Raw genomic sequence first — 17,741 nt, forward strand, 5'->3', positions numbered from 1 at the left:
TTGCATCCCTGGAATAAACCCCACTTGGTCATGGTGTATGACCTTTTTAATATATTGCTCGATCCGATTTGCTAATATTTTGTTGAGGATTTTAGCATCTATGTTCATCAGGGATGTTGGCCTGTAATTCTCTTTCTTTGTAGTGTTTTTATCTGGTTTTGGAATTAGGGTAATACTGGCCTCATAAAAAGAGCTTAGAAGTGTTCCTTCCTTTTGGATTTTTTTGGAATAGTTTGAGGACTATAGGTGTTAGTTTTTCTTTGAATGTTTGGTAAAATGACCCTATGAAGCCATCTGGACTAGGGTTTTTGTTTGCTGGGAGTTTTTTTTTTTATTACTGCTTCAATTTCCTCAGTTGTTACTGGCCTACTCAAGGTTTCTGATTCTTCCTGATTCAGTTTTGGGAGATTGTATTTTTCTATGAATTTATCCATTGAATCTATATTGTCCAACTTGTTGGCATATACTGTATTTTTCTGTGTATAAAACGCCCCCACAATTGATGCTAAAATCCTCAACAAATTTTTCCAACCCCATATTAAGAAATCAATATTTTTCTGGTTTTCCTCTGAAGGCCTTCTTCTTTTTTGACATCTTAAGGAGTTGTTCTTCCTGTTTTCTCCACTGTCTGATCATACACTCAGTGGGAGGAGATCCAAGTTGGCTCTCTGCAGCTCTATTTCCATGCTTTTTTGCATAGCTGATTATATTCAGTTTGAATTTTGCAGAGTAAGACAATCACTTACCGGTATTTATCTTTTTATTTTTTGACATCTTTATGGTCTCAGAACGCTCGGGTCCCTGTTGCATCTGCGCACTCTCCACCTCCACCTCCACTTCCAATTACAACACCAGCTTGTGATTGGAGGAAGCCTGTTTGACAAGGTATGGACAGCTATTCGGCTCCCTCCTTGGCTGACTTCCGTGTATGGCCCCTTGATGTTCAGTCTAACGATTTTAGAAAAAAAATAGCATCTTATACATGGAAAAATACGGTAATTGTTTATAGTATTTCCTTACACTCCTTTGGATTTCTGTGGTGTCAGTGGTAACTTCTTCACTTTCATTTCTGATTTTATTCTTTTGGGCCCTCTATCTTTGTTTCTTGATGAGTCTGGTTAACAGTTAATCAATTTTGTTTATCCTTTCAAAGAAGCAGCTCTTGGTTTCATTGATTTTTTTTAGTTTCTATGTCATTTATTTCTGCTCTAATCTTTATTATTTCCTCCCTTCTACTTTGGGCTTTTCTTGTTGTTATCTTTCTAGTTTTTTTTTAAGTTGTAGGGTTAAATAGTTTATTATTTTTTTTTTGAGGTAGGCCTATAGTGCTATGAACTTCCCTCTCAGGACTGCTTTTGATGTGTCCCAGAGATTTTGGGTTGTTGTGTGTTTATTTTCATTTGTTTCCAGGAAGTTTTTTTATTTCTTTCTTGATCTCATTGGTAACCCATTCACTGTTTAATAACATGCTATTTAGCCTCCATGTGTTTGAATGTTTTGATTGTAGTTGATTTCTAATTTCATTCCACTGTGATCTGAGAAGTTGCTTGAAATGATTTCAATTTTCTTAAACTTGTAGAGACTTGTTTTGTGTCCTAACATGTGGTCTATCTTTGTGAATGATCTATGTGTACTTGAGAAGAATGTATATTTTGCCGCTTTGAGGTGAAATGTTCTATAAATATCAATTAAATCCATCTGATCCAGTGTGTCCTTTAGATTCACTATTTCCTTGTTAAGTTTTTTTCTGGAAGATCTATCCAGTGAAGTCAGCTGGGTGTTAAATTCCTTACTATGGCTGTGTTATTGTCTATCTCTCCCTTAAAGTCCTCTAGAAGATTTTTTTTTTTGTATATTTAGGTGCTCCTATATTGGGTGCACATATATTTACCAGGATTATATCCTCTTTTATAAATCCCTTTAGTATTATGTAGTGACCTTTGTTGTCTCTTGTGATGGCCTTCATTTTGAAGTCTATTTTGTCGGATATGTGTATTGCTACTTTTTTTTCTTTTCTATTTGCATGGAAAATTTTTTTCTATCCCTTCACTCTCATCCTGTGTGTATCTTTTCATCTGAGATGGGTCTCTTGTAGACAGCATATAGTTGGGTCATGTTTTCCTATCCATTCAGCTACCCTATGACTTTTGATTGGAGCATTTAATCCATTTACATTTAAGGTTATTATTGATAGGTACTTATTTATTGCCATTTTAATTCTGTATGCCTAGGTTTCTCTCTATATTTCTTCTTCTCATTACAGCAGTCCCTTTAGCATTTCTTGTAATGCTGGCTTGGTGGTGATGAACTTCTTTAGCCTCTTTTTTTTTGTGTTTGTTTGTCCAAAAGCCCTTTATTTGACTATCTATTTTAAATGATAGTCTTGCTGGATATAGTAATCTTGGTTTCAGATACTTGCTTTCTATTACCTTGAGTACTTCATACCATTCCCTTCTGGCCTGTAGTGTTTCTGATGAGAAATCAGGTGTCAGCCCTATTGGAGCTCCTTTGTAGATAATAGTTTGTTTTTTTTTTCTTGCTGCTTTTAAGATTCTCTCTTTGTCTTTAATTATTGGCATTTTAATTATGATGTATCTGGGCATGGGCCTGTTTGGGTTCTTCTTCTTTTTTCACTTTTTTTATTAAGGTATTATATGTGTACATATCTTACCATTGTCCCCCCCACCCCACACCCATACATGCCCTCACCCCCCAGAGTTTTGTGTCCATTGGTTATGCTTATATGCATGCATACAAGTCCTTCGGTTGATCTCTTATCTCCCCCACCTCTCCCTAACCTTCCCCCTATAATTTGATAGTCTGTTTGATGCTTTACTGTCTCTGTATCTATATTTTTGTTCATCAGTTTATAATGTTCTTTATTATCCATAAATGAGTGAGATCATGTGGTATTTTTCTTTCATTGACTGGCTTATTTCACTTAGCATAATGTTCTCCAATTCCATCCAGGTTGCTGCAAATGATGAGAATTCCTTCTTTTTTATGGCAGCATAGTATTCCATTGTGTAGATGTACCACAGTTTTCTGATCCAGTCATCTGCTGACAGGCACCTAGGTTGTTTTCAAATCTTCGCTATTGTAAATTGTGCTGCTATGAACATAGGGGTGCATGTATCCTTTCTGATTGGTGTTTCTAGTTTCTTTGGATATATTCCCAGGAGTGGGATTACTGGGTCAAATGGGAGTTCCATTTTCAGTTTTTTGAGGAAACTCCATACTGTTCTCCACAGTGGCTGCACCAGTCTGCATTCCCACCAGCAGTGCACGAGGGTTCCTTTTTCTCCTTATCCTCGCCAACACTTGTCGTTTGTTGATTTGTTGATGATAGCCATTCTGACAGGTGTGAGATGGTACCGCATTGTTGTTTTGATTTGCATCTCTCGGATAATTAGTGACTTTGAGCATGTTTTCATGTGTCTCTTGGCCTTCCTTCTGTCTTCTTTTGAAAAGATTCTATTTAGGCCCGTTGCCCATTTTTTTATTGGATCATTTATCTTCCTTTTATTAAGTTCCATAAGCTGCCTGTAGATGTTGGAGATTAAACCTTTATCAGTGATAGCATTTGCAAATATGTTCTCCCATAGAGTGGGCTTTCTTGTTGTTTTGTTGATGGTTTCTTTTGCTGTAAAAAAGCTTTTTATTTTGATGTAGTCCCATTTGTTAATTTTCTCTTTAGCTTCCATTGCCCTAGGGGCAATGTCAGTGAAGAAGTTCTTTTGGCATATGTCTGAGATTTTGTTGCCTGTGGATTCCTCTAGTATTTTTATGGTTTCCCGTCTTATGTTTAAGTCCTGTATCCATTTTGAGTTGATTTTTGTGTATGGTGTAAGTTGGTGATCTAGTTTCATTTTTTTTGCATGTATCTGTCCAATTTTCCCAACACCATTTATTGAAAAGACTGTCTTGACTCCATTGTATGTTCATGCCTCCTTTGTCAAATATTAATTGAGCATAGTGGTTTGGGTCGATATCTGGATTCTCTATTCTGTTCCATTGATCTATATGTCTGTTCTTGTGCCAGTACCAGGCTGTTTTGAGAACTGTGGCTTTGTAATACATCTTGAGGTCTGGTATTGAGATCCCTCCTACTTTATTCTTCTTTCTCAGGATTGCTGTGGCTATTCAGGGTCTTTTTTTATTCCAGATGAATTTTTGGAGAGTTCTTTCTAGGTCTGTGAAATATGCTGTTGGTATTTTGATGGGGAGTGCATTGAATCTGTAGATTGCTTTGGGTAGTATGGACATTTTAATGATGTTGATTCTACCAATCCATGAACATGGTATGTTCTTCCATCTGTTTACATCTTCCTCTATCTCTTTTTTCAGTGTCCTGTAGTGTTTCGTGTATAGGTCTTTTACCTCCTTAGTTAAGTTTATTCCTAGGTATCTTAGTTTTGTTGGTGTGATGGTAAATGGGATTGCTTTTTTAGTCTCTCTGTCTGTAAGTTCACTATTGGTGTATAGAAATGCCATAGATTTCTTGGCGTTAATTTTGTATCCTGCTACATTGCTGAATTCATTTATTAAGTCTATTAGTTTTTTGATGGAGTCTTTTGGGTTTTTTATGTACAATATCATGTCTGTTTGGGTTCTTCTTGCTTGGGGTTCTCTGTGCCTCCTGGACTTGTGTGACTTTTTCCTTTACCAAGTTAAGGAAATTTTCTGCCATTATTTCTTCAAACACATTCTGTAATCCTCCCTTTCTGCCTCTTCTGGCACAACTGCTATTCCAATATTGCTACATTTCACATTGTCTCACAGCTCCCTTAAGCTGTCCTCCTGTTTTATAATTGTGTGTGTGTTTTTTTGTTCTCTGATTGAGTGATATTTTCAACTCTGTTTTCTAATTCACTGATTCGATATTCAGCTTCCCCTAATATGCTGTGTATTTTTTTCCAGTGTGTTCTTTATTTGTGCTGTCATTCTTTATTTCTGTTTTCACAGTTACTATATCTTTTCTCATGCTGTTGAGCATCTTTACCATAATTATTCTGAAGTCTGTATCAGATAAATTTCTTATCTCTGTTTCATTTATCTCTTCTTCTGGAGAATTCTCTTTTTCTTTCATTTGGGGGTTGTTTCTTTGCCTCCTCATTTTGGTTATCCGTTTGGGTTTGTGACTATGTATTAGGTAGATCTGCTACACCTCTCAATCTCCAGTGCAGGACAGTGTCAAACACTGTTTCTGACTAGTTAGATCAGGCCAAGATTCAAAGTCTCCAAAGACTGCCTCTATCCACAGACTGATAGGATTTTGTCTTGAATTGCCCTCTAGCAATTGTCCACAGGTGTGGCAAGAGTTCACTTCAGCAGGGTGGGGCTATTGCTTCTGCCTGGAGGGTAATTGTTATTCTCAGTCTCTTAAAGGGCCTGAACAACTCCCCACCGGTGGGGCAAGATGTTTTCCAATAGGGTGAATCAGCTGTCTTCCCCCCAGGCAAGGTCGCCTGTATAGCTAATGCTTGCATGAGGAAGATGGCCTCTGCAGTGTGAGGGAATGACTCAGTACAGGAAACCTGGGTGTCTTCCTTCTGAGCTTTAACCCCAGGGCTCCCGATCCTGGCTTCTGCTCACTCAGCTTCAGTCCTCTCTGCCCTCCCTCTGCTGGAGCACAGGGTGGGTGGCTAGGCAGGGAATTTTGTGCCTTGGCCCTTTAAGAGGGTGCCCGAATTTCCAGTCATCTCTCCCTGGTCCACAGCAACTCTGATGCTTTTCGCAGCCATATGGTATGTGGGTACCCTTCTCAGTTCTGGTGCTCTGTGCTGGGAGGCCCAGTTGGGGTTTAGACCCCAGAGTTCTCAGTGGCAACCCCCCACAGCTGAGATATATCTCCAGAACTTCAGCTGCTGTCTGTGGGAGCCCAGCCAGCCCTTTTGTGCCTCCACCTCTCTTACCAGTCTCTATGTGGTCTCCACTTTTGGTCTTCTCCAGTGAGTCTTCTGTTGATTATTCAGGCAGTTTTTCTGTATTTTAGTTGTAATTCCAATTTGGTCCTGGGAGCATGTCTGTACAGCATCCACTTACTCTGCTGCCATTTTCAATCTCTCTCATGTAAATTTTTAATTGTCCTGGAATTTATTTTTATATAACGTTGGGATAGGGATCTAATGTAATTTTCCCCCAAACTATTGACTCAGTTATCCTAAGATAATTATTGAATAATTACTTTTTGGCTACCGATAATTTTAAGTGTAGCATTATAACTTCATAATTAATGTGCATTATAAATATGCATCTGCCCTCACCTATTTCCCTCAATACTAATTAGGTTTTTACTACATGTTGATTAATAAATTTGTATCTTGATTCGTAAAACTGTGTTTGTACCTGCATTTGTGTCTTTCCCATGCATTATAGATGGTTAAGTGCATCGAAAATCTATCTTATAGTTTCTGTGTGTGACTAAAACTGTATCTCAAGCCATATCTATACAGTGAATATTACTTGCTTGTGTGTCATAAAAGGATCTGTGACTGCTAGCTACAATGTGGTGTTGAAAAGAAGGGGATATTCAAAATGCATGCTAATTAATTTTACATTAAAGTTAGAATTGAAAATGTTTAAATTCCCTTTTTTAAAATTCCCCTTTGAAGATATTTCAGTGAATTTAAAATTTATGCATAAGATACAGGTTAACTTCAATTTTCAAACATTTGGATTTTAACAGCCTACATTTTATACATTAGCTACTGAACACCTCACCATATTTTAATAATTAAATTCATACTTTTAGGCATAAATTTATGAACAAACATTTCAAGCTATCGAATGATGACTTGGCTTATAAGGCAGTGGTTTGTAAATACCATCTTTGTTTTTTAACAATTATTTCAATAATATTTTTTAATCTGATGATAATTTTATTGAGTAGCAAGTAATTAAGAACCAATGGTAAGCTAGTCAGTGACATCAGTATAATAAATTATTTAAGGAAAACAACACCTAGTCAAAACAAGCATTTATGGAATCACCTGTGGGTAGGCGTAAGTCTAGGCTACAAGCAACATTTTGTGACCCTCCCCTGTCTTCCCTATCAGGTTCCTAAGTGCTACAAGGAAAGAGCTGATTTGATTTTGGTACTGTAGGTATGTTGAAGGACATGCTGGAATGAGGAGTTGCTCAAGATATGTTCTCATTAGCCATAAAGTTCCCTCAAGACTCAGCTCTTAGACTACGTTGTCCAACATACTTTGTAGAGAAATTAAAAAGGAGTTCAATATCCTCAGAAACACAACCACAAATTCTGTGATCTGTCTTCTTTTTGTTCTGCTAATATTCAGTCTTCCCAAAAAGGGGATTTGAATAGGCCAGTCTGCAAAATTCAATGTGGAGTGCCTCTGCATGTCAGATATAAGCCAGGCTACCAGAGGGCACCCTTATGCCTAGGCCATTTTTGGTTGCTTTAGGTAGCCTCACTTGTACTCTGCTATTATTCTTTATTGCATTTTTGCTAGTGGTATTTTAAAATGAAAAGAAAATTTAAAAAATTAAAATACTGGTAATATTGATAAGGTGCTTTGGTCTCATAAACTTAGTATAATTGAGACAACAATGAAAATGAGCTGAACAGGCTGATTCTTTAGCCCCAACTGCTTGCTCATAGACTTAGGCCAGAAGACTATCTGAAGAAAAAGAATATATACATAGTTATTACAATATTATTGACTATATTCCTTATGCTATAATTTATATCTGTGTGACTGTTCTGTAATTACCAATCTGAACTTCTTGGTCCCTTCACCTTTTTCACCCATCCTCCCATCCCCCCCAATTACCCTCCCCTTTGGCAGCCATCAGTCTGTTCCCTGTATTTATGACTCTGTTTCTATTTTGTTTGTTTATTTTTTTCTTTAGATTCCACATATAAGTGAAATTATATGGTATTTGTCTTTCTCTGTTTGACTTATTTCACTTAATATAATACCCTCTAGGCCTATCCATGATGTTGCAAAAAGTAAAATTTCACTGTTTATATGGCCCAGGAGTATTCCATTGTGGATATGTACCACAGCTTTTTTATCCACTTGTCTATTGATGGCCACTTGGGTCATAAGGCAATTCCACTATATATGGGGCCAGGTGGGTACTTGAAACATTACAGGGACCGCTCTGTCAAGTACATGATCTTCTAACCACTATGCTGTACATTTGCAACTAATACAGAATAATATTGAATGAAAACTGTAATTGAAAAATATATATGTAAGTAAAATAAAAATAAAGACCCTGTTGTAAAAATATTTTAATACAAAAAGAAAATTTATAGTATATAATATGATATATGATCTATAATAATATATAATATGTACCATATAACATATACAATATGTGAGAAGAATGGGTCCAAGACACCAAATGTAATTTTAGTGCATTTTGTTGTTAATCCTCACCCGAGGACATTTTTCCATTGATTTTTAAGGAGGGTAGAAGAGAGAAGTAAAGAGAGAGAAACATCAATGTGAGAGAAACATCGATTGGCTGCCTCCTGCATGAGCCCAGCCCAGGGCCCAGGCCAGGGAGGAGCCTGCAACCAAGGTACGTGACCCTTGACTGGAATCACACCTGGGACCCTTTGGTCCGCAGGCCAATGCTCTATCCCTTGAGCCAAACCAGCTAGGGCATTATATTATTTTTTGTTTTGTTTTCTAAGAACAGAGCACTACTTAAAAACAGGTAAATAGAACTGTCATGTTCCAGTTCTCATTTTACTTGCCCTGTTAGCATTAAACACTTCCTGAAATAATTTCTTCTCTTGGCTTCTGTTCTTCACATCTTCTTGGTCATTTTTTTCTCTTATTTGAAGTTCATCTTCTTCCTAGATTTTAAATGTTGGAGTTATTTCTACTATGGAAAAAGAGTATGGAGGTTCCTCAAATAAATTAAAGATGGAACTGCTTTATGACCCAGTGATTCAGCTTTGGGTTATATATCTTAAGAACGCCAAACACTAATTGGAAAGAATACATACACCCCTATGTTCATTGCATGGTTATTTACAATAGCTAAGATATGGAAGCAAACCAAGTGCCCATCAATAGATGAGTGGACTGTGTGAAAAAGGTGAAGGGATTGAGAAGCACAAATTGTTAGTTACAAAATAGTCACAGGGATAGAAAATACAGTTTAGGGAACATAGTCAATAATATTCTAAATACTATGTATGGTGCTAGGTGGGTACTAGAAATATCAGGGGGACACTTTGTAAAGTATATGATTATCTAACCACTATGCTGTACAACTGAAACTTATACAAAATAGTATTGAATGTAAACCGTAATTGAAAAATAAAATAATAACTATTTAGCCATGGCTGGTGTGGCTCAGTTGGTTGAGCGTCGAACCCTTTTCTGAAGGGTTGCTGGTTCAATTCCTGGTTAGGCACATGCCTGGGTTGTGGGCTCAATCCCTGCTAGGGTGCATGTAAGAGTCAGCTGATCAATGTTTTGTTCTCACATTGATGTTTCTCTCTCTCTCTCTCTCTCTCTCTCTCTCTCTCTCTCTCTCTATATATATATATATATATATATATATATATATATATATATATATATGACTATTTTAAAAATAGCCACAACCAATAAAAATAAAAGCAAGAATTTAGAAGGAATAGTTTTTAAAATGTTAGAGTTATTTAATGCTTAAATCTAAGCCATTCCCTCTTTTCTTTATGTGCCTTATCCCTTTGTGACTATTCTAAGCTGCAGCTTCAAGTTTATTCTCAATCTAGATGACTTACAAATCTAAGCTGTAACCCAGAAACCTCCTCTGAAATACAAACCTCTCTGTCCAACTAACTACTTAACATTTTCTTGTTGATGACTTAGACATTGCAAATAGCTAATATCCCACAAAACCCAATATTCATCCCAAATCTGTTTTTACTTTAGGTTACCTATGTCAGTGATCCATTCCATTGTGCAAGCTAGAAACCCAAAGTCATACTTGGTACTTCCTTCTCTCTCAACTCTATATCTAACCCTTCAACAAATGCTAATGATTTTACTTTCCCAATCTCTTTCGAGTCTGTCCACTTTTCTTCATCCTAGATAGCAATTTGTTCCCCATCCAGTTTGTTCTTTACATTGAAATTATGTATTTTTTCCAATTATAAAATGTGATATATCACCTATCTCTTTGCCCAAAACTCATCAATTATGTCTTCATTCTTTAGGATAAAGGCAAAAGTTTTTGTTTGTTCTTTGAACTTTGCCTACAGCCCCTATGTGGTGTGTTTTCTACATACCTTTCTAGTCGTCTTTGTCACCCGTTTCTCCCACTATCTCGATGATATAGACACAAGGTCCTTTTTTCTGTCAAAGAATTTTGTATATGATGTTCTCTCTGCCTGAAACATTCTTCTCTTCCTTCTTTCGGTAGTTAACTGGTTCCCATCTTCAACTCCTTCTCATCTTCAGACCTCAGTTTTTGTCACTCTTTGTCTCTTTTCAAAAATCTCTCTTCTTGGTCTTGCACCCACTGTTCCTCAGAATTTCCAGATCTTGCCTCTTGCCAGATAGCATACCTTTGATTCTTTTCATATTCAGAGGAATTTTCGTGGGCTCCTACCTAATATCTCTAAGCTTGCACACCTTCAGCTATTTTTAATACAGTTGTCAGGCATGCCAAAGGCCAAAATGCTGGGGATGAAATGACATTTGTGCTTAGCAAATTAAAGATACTAGAACTACACAATGCATTCTTTAAAAGAATTTAATATATATTTTTACTGATTTCAGAAAGGAAGGGAGAGGGACAGAGAGAGATAGAAACATCAATGATGAGAGAGAATCATTGATTGGCTGCCTCCTGTACACCCCTCACTGGGGATCAATCTACAACCCGGGCATGTGCCCTGACCAGGAATCGAACAGTGACCTTCTGGTTCATAGGTCGATGCTCAACCACTGAGCCACGCTAGCTGGGCCAATGCAATATCCTTAAAAATAAGGCAGTATTGGAGAGAGATGGGATTATCATGAATAGTTATAAATAAGTGAAACACCTATTTGTAAAAGATGATTGAGATATGTGCATGTTTACACCCTAATGGTTAGGACCTTGTTAAGAAAAAGAGGTGACCATACAGAGAAGCAAATTCCATGGGGGTGATGCTCCTGGAAGGGAGGAAGGCTGTGACATATTGGGTACAGATGACATGGCTGGCCTTTTGTTTTGAAACAAGAGGAAAGGAGGAGGACAGTGGACAATTGTGGTAGGTTGCTAGAATGTTCGTTTTGGTTGATAACCTCAGCATTTCATGTGAATTAGCAGGTGTGGCCATTTTTTAAGACTGGAAGGAAAGGTGGAGATCAGAGTTCTGAGGAGAATGGAGAGTTGCTGTGAGTGGGACTTGAGCAGACAAACATAAGAAAAGTTCCAGTAAGTGTGGCGGTTCCAACTGAGGTTGCCATTGTGAATTTATTGAGGTACAGCTTGCCCCATTGTGTGACTTTTGGAAGTATCCAGCTGACTTTGTCTAGGATTAGAGAAAACAAATATTTGGTTTCATCCAGTTTGGGGGTTTACTGAGATAGGTATAATGAAAAGATAGATGGGTAATGGAGTTTAGAGTGTTTGTCTAAGATTTTTTGAAATGCTAATTGTGGATTCTTTGGTGGCTAAGGAGGAGGAGGAGAAAAATAGTAGGGAGAAAGCAGAAAGGCTTTGTGTTCCCAACGAGGCCAAAGTCTAACAAATACAAATTAGCTCTTTTCCTATCAGTGTTTGAACTGTTTCCCACTGTTTATCTGAAATTTAAAAAATTGTTTGTTGTGTAACTCTTATCAACATACTGTGATTTAGTTTCCCATCTGTGCAGAATGTTACAGGAAGTGATAAGCTAATTCAATAATGTTTCATTCATTTCTACATGTGAAATTCGACCAAACTCTTAAAAGGAGTCTTCATGAAAATGTCTTGCCTTTTCTTGTATTAGCAGAAATAAAGGAAAGTAAATCAGTCAAGGGCCCAACAGTAAAAAAAAAAAAAAAAAAAAAAGGCACACTCAACAGAGGAGAATTTTTAAAAAATGAATTTATTGGAGTGATAGTGGTTAATAAAATTATATAGATTTTGAGTATACAATTCTATAATATATCACCTGTATATTGTATTGTATGTTTACCACTTGAAGTCAAGTCTCCTACCATCACTGTTTAATCTCCCCTTTATCCTTTTCTACCTCCCCCCTTTCCCTCTTTTAATCACCATACTGTTGTCTGTGTCTATGAGGTTGTTGGGTTTTATTTTGCTTCAAATTTTTCATCCAGCTCTCCAACTGCCCTCTCCTCTGACAGCTGTCAGCCTGTTCTCTATCTAAGAGTCTGTTTCTATTTTGTTAATTAGTTAATTTTGTTCATTAGATTACACATGACTGAAATCATATGTTACTAATATTTCTCAGACTGGCCTATTTCACTTAGCACAATACTCTCCTGGTTCATCCATGCTGTCGCAAAGGGTAATTTCCTTTTTTACAGCTGAGTGATATTCCATTGTGTAAATTCACCACAGGTTTTTTTTTTTTTTTATCTACTCATCTACCGGTGTGCACTTGGGCTGCTTCCAAATCATGCCTATTGTAAATAGCACTGCAATGAACATAGGGTTCCTATATTCTTTTGAATTACTGTTTTGTTTTTTTTTGAATATATTCCTAGAAGTGGAACCACTGAGTCATCAGACAGTTCCATTTTTAATTTTGAGGTAACGCCATACTGCTTTCCACAGTGGCTGTACCAATCTGCATTCCTACCAACAGTGCATAGCCTTCCTTTTTCTCCACACTGGTCACCAACACTAATTGTTTGTTAATTTATTGATGACTAGGGGTCCAGTGCATGAATTTGTGCACCTTGTAAGGAACTGTGGGACATGAGGCTGCAGTAGGCACAGGGGTGGGTCTCAGCCCATCCTCTGCGCCCCTGCCTGGCCCCTCCCACTGTGGCCCCTGGTTCCCTGTCTGCCAGCAGCCCCGCTCCCACCACCACTGCTCCCACATGCTGATGGCGCTGGCCCTGCTCGCACCCACTGACAGCACAGAGCGAATGGGGCTGGTGCCAGCAGCTGCAACTTGCACCCGCTAATGGTGCCGAGTGATCAGGACAGGCGCTGGGCACTGGCAGAGGGTGCGAGCGGCGGCTCTGGCACCAGCTACGGGTGTGAGTGGGGCTGGCGCTGGCAGTGGGTGCAAGCACCGGGTGGGACCACGGCACGTAGGAGCAAAGAATTTTCAGTAACCACTAGAGGCTCGCCCCGATGACAGCGACTGGCACCCCGCCTTGGTCTGGCACCCCCACTCACCTGCTCCACCATCCCGCCGTGGCCAACGCTTGCCATATTCCGCACATGCCCCCTGGTGGTGCAGAACAGTGCACGTCATAGCGACCAGTTGTTCGGTTGTTCTGGTTGTTCCACCATTTGGTCTATTTGCATATTACCCTTTTATTATATAGGGTAGCCATTCTGACAGGTTTGAGGTGATATCTCTGTGGTTTTAATTTGCATTTCTCTAAGGATTAGTGATGTTGGTCATTTTTTCATATATATTGGCCATCTGTATATCCTCTTTAGAGAAGTGTCTATTCAGGTCCTTTGACCATTTTTAAATTAGATTGGTTTGTTTTTTTTGGTGTTGGGTTGTATAATTTTTTTTAATAAATTTTCGATATGAACCCCTTATCAGATGTATCATTGGCAAATATGTTCTCCCATTCAGTGGGTTGTCTTTGCATTTTGTTGGTGGTTTCCTTTGCTGTGCAAAAACTTTTAAGTTTGATGTAGTCCCATTTGTTTATTTTTTTCTTTTGTTTCCCTTGCCTGAGGTGACATATTAGAAAAAGTATTGCTATGAGAAATGTCTGAGACTTTACTGGCTATGTTTTCTTCTAGGATTTTTATGGTTTTGTGACTTACATTTAAGTCTTTTACCCATTTTGAGTTTATTCTTGGGTTTGGTGTATGTTGGTGGTCTAGTTTCACTTTTTTTGCATGTACCTGACTAATTTTTCCAACACCATTTACTGAATAGACTATCTTTATCCCATTGTATGTTTTTGCCTTCAAAGGAGGATAATTTAAGGAGGGTTTACTTAGAGAGGGACTATTTTTAAAAGTGTGTCTGGGTATAGTGGAACCACAAGGCACATTGCAGTGAACTGAAGCTAGTAACAGCTGAGCTTTTACTATCCCTAAGTATAAAAGGATGCAGGGAGGATGCAGTTCTAGCCACAAGGAAATACAGTCCTATAGAGCTGGCATCTTTGGGAAGCACAATGACCTTTGGTCAAAGGATATGACCAGGCTACTCTGGCTTTAGGTGTATAGAATACCCTCTTTCCCTCCTATTCCTCAGAATTCCCAATTCCTTTCCAATCAATGGAAAGGAATTCTGTTGATGTGGTACATACAAATTAGCTCTTTGAGGCTCTGAGGAGGGTAGAGAAGGGTCTAGCATGGCTCTAAAGGGCCAAATAGAAGATTTCTGGCACATGGAAAGGAGGGAACTAATATTTTACTCCTTTTCTCAGTCAAATCCTGTTTTCATATATTGCTATGCTTAGAATTAGGACCTCATCTTCTATACTCTAGTGTCTTCAATCATGTATTCAAAGTTTACTGTCTATGTGATGGATATTGTGTTAGGGATTGGGTCTATGAAGCTGCATAATATATAGTTACACCTTTGAGATGCAGTATGTAGTGTACATATTGGAAATATATTGATATTACTATTAGGTTTATTATTATTTACTATTGCTTGATATCTTAATTCTTTTGGTAGCCTGAAGAATGGAGGGTGTAAATTTTTGCTTGTGTATGTTTATGTATGTTTAATTGGGGTGTGTATGTGTGTGTGTGTGTGTGTGTGTGTATGTGTGTGTGTGTGAAGGTTGTTTGAGGGGAAAGAATATGATTTCAATCAATGCTGCTTATTAACATTTGACTAAATTAATTAAAACAGCACTTTCACTTTCATTCCATCATTCTTTTTTTTCTCAAGAACCTATTGTGTATTGCCAACCCCTCTCACACCCGCTTAAGTACTTTTTATTTATTTATTTTATTAATCTTCCATGTGGATATTTTTTGCCGCGACCTTCGTGGCGGGGTTCAGGATCTGAAGAAGGGGCCGATGAACAAATGAAAATGCTATACAAAAAATAAGAATTTAGAAGGCATTGGGGGCCAGGGGGAACCTTTCTTGAAGAAACACCCTGACCTCTGGCCAGTCTGCTTTTTATTTACTTGAATACACATTTTCCCTTTAGCAATGCATACAGGCATATCAAAGGTAAAGTTTGGTAAACAGTAAAAGGATTATTAGGTTAGGGAATTTCCTTGAGCCATTGAGCCCACAGCAGGGCAATATTATGCTGATTTTCAGCCCTGCTGAATATCAAAGTCCATTGGTCTGCCAAGGATTCTTTTTGCATTTTTATGCTAACTGCTATTTGCTGTAGCCTCTGGCAATTATTTCCATTGATTTTTAGAGAGAGTTGAGGGGGGATGAGGGGGAGGGATGGGGGAGAGAGCAGGGAGGGGAGTGTGTGTGGGGGGAGAAACATCAATCAGTTGCCTCCCCCACGTGCTCCGATGCTAGGGATCAAACTCGAAACCTAAGTACTGGTATGTGCCCTTGACCAGGAATCAAACCCATGACCCTTCGGTGTCCAGGCCAATGCTCCATCCACTGAGCACACTGGCCAGGGCTGCTTAAATACTTTTTAGCCTACTGCTGCTTATCATTCAAAACTGTGCCAACAACCTACCTTTTTCAATTAAGTCTTTCCCAATATTTAATTCATAATCAACTCATTCCTCCTTTGCTCAACTTTGCTGCCTCCTATAGCCTATTCCACAGTGAACTTAATTATTTTTCACATGTCTTGCATGTGCTAATTTTGCCTCCACAGGTATATTAGGGTCATGTCCTATCACTTACTTTTTATCTGCTACAGCACTTAGGAAAGTGCTGAATTTAATACTTGGTTGAGAGTGTCATGTGAAGGTGCTAGGGCAAGTATGCCACTGCTGTTGGAAAAATTATTCAAAGGAAATGCCCTACCAATTGAGGGGACTCATTGTGTGTGAAAGATAATGTATTATATTCATTTGAATTCCCTGTTCATGCTGTTTTATTCATATCAATCTGATATGGTGATTACATCTGAATAGATATTAAGTTAAGAATATAGTCTGTGTAAACTTAGCTGGCCTCAAACTTTATTTTATTTTATTTTTTAAATATATTTTTAATTGACTTCAGAGCAGAAGGGAGAGGAAGAGAGAGATAGCAACATCAATGATGAGAGAGAATCATTGATTGGCTGCTTCCTGCAAGCGCCCTACTGGGGATCGAGTCCACAACCCTAGCATGTGTCATGACCAGGAATCAAACCATGACCTCCTGGTTCATAGGTCTTCGCTCAACCACTGAGCCAGCGTGACTGGGTTGGCCTTAAACTTTAGATGTAATGTATTATCAATGTGCAGCATCATCAACCCAAATTATAATCATTTCCTTTGGCTAGTGTTGTCAGACTCTATATGAAATCTTCCCCAGTGTCCTCTCTGTTAACGTCCTACAGGGTGTCCCACAAAAATGTATACACACTTTGAAAGCTGACAGCTTAATTTTGAAAATGAAATGTATTTTAATAAACACTGCATTTTATAAGTGTTCAAAGTGTGTGTATACATTTTTTTGGGGACACCCTATATGTGTGTGGGGTCTACCACCTGAAGCTCCATTAAAAGCATTCATGTGACGGTTTCCTCTTCTCATGCCTGGCTTGCTCCCTCCTGAGACTTTAGCCCCTTGTGCAAGTTGTTCCTCTCCTACATTAATAACTAAAATTCCAAAGTAGAGGATTGTTTAAATAAAATGTGTGACATCCTTAGGATTTAATAATGTACATTAGAATATTTAATCATACTGAAAGTGTTTATGATATGCTAGGAGAAAAAAATAAGATAATAAAATAGGGTGTCCAGTATTGTCTCAATTGTATAAAAATATTATAAAATACATGTATTTTCATAAAAATGAAAATAATATTTACCAAAATATAATGAGTTGGTTATTAGTGCTCAGCGGACATTAATATTTTATGTCTGGCTCTCTGCTCCCTGGGTAAATGTTAGCATGGCACTCCCCCATTTCCATTGACAATAAGTGTGGCCATGTGACTTACTTGGGCCTATGAAATGTGAGTGGAATATATGTGTCATTTCTAAGTGGTATTTTATGAAACAATGCTAGATTTTTGTTTCCCTCCCACTGTGCTATAGCTGTGGAAACATTTTTTCAAATGATGCCTCCATTTGTCAAGGTTTTGAGTGACTAATAAGTGAGAAACAATCTTTTGCTATGCTAAACTACAGAGATTTGGGAGGTTATTTGTTACTACAGCATAATCTAGCCCACCCTGTGTAATTTAATATTCATTTTATAATTTTTTGAAGATTCAGAGAAGAAGGGGAAAAAGAAAACCACTTGTGACACCACCCTGTAGGTGTGTTAAACATTTTTCTTGCAGTTGTCTTTTTGCAAGAGCTATGACAATTTGCCTGCTTTATACATTTTTAAATTTTTAATATATTTTATTGATTTTAGAGAGGAAGGGAGAGGGGAGGAGAGATAGAAACATCAATGATGAGAGAGAATCATTGATTGGCTGCCTCCTGCAAGCCCCCTACTGGGGATTGAATCCTCAACC

The 17,741-nt window shown here is 38.0% G+C and overlaps 1 protein-coding gene across 4 annotated transcripts in view; it reads left to right on the forward strand.

Annotated features, from left to right (window-relative positions):
• Positions 1-17,741, forward strand: part of LOC307095111 (melanoma-associated antigen B18-like) — a 404,753-nt gene that overhangs the window by 26,170 nt on the left and 360,842 nt on the right. The window contains exon 2 of one of the 4 annotated variants that reach the window (XM_079764273.1): positions 789-885. The exons of the other annotated variants lie outside the window; for them this stretch is intronic. The gene's annotated coding sequence lies outside the window, so the exon portion shown is untranslated. The remainder of the gene's footprint in view (positions 1-788; positions 886-17,741) is intronic. 4 annotated transcript variants of the gene reach the window in all.

The sequence above is a fragment of the Cnephaeus nilssonii genome (assembly GCF_951640355.1).
Source record: "Cnephaeus nilssonii genome assembly, chromosome: X".
Taxonomy (NCBI): Eukaryota; Metazoa; Chordata; class Mammalia; order Chiroptera; family Vespertilionidae; genus Cnephaeus; species Cnephaeus nilssonii.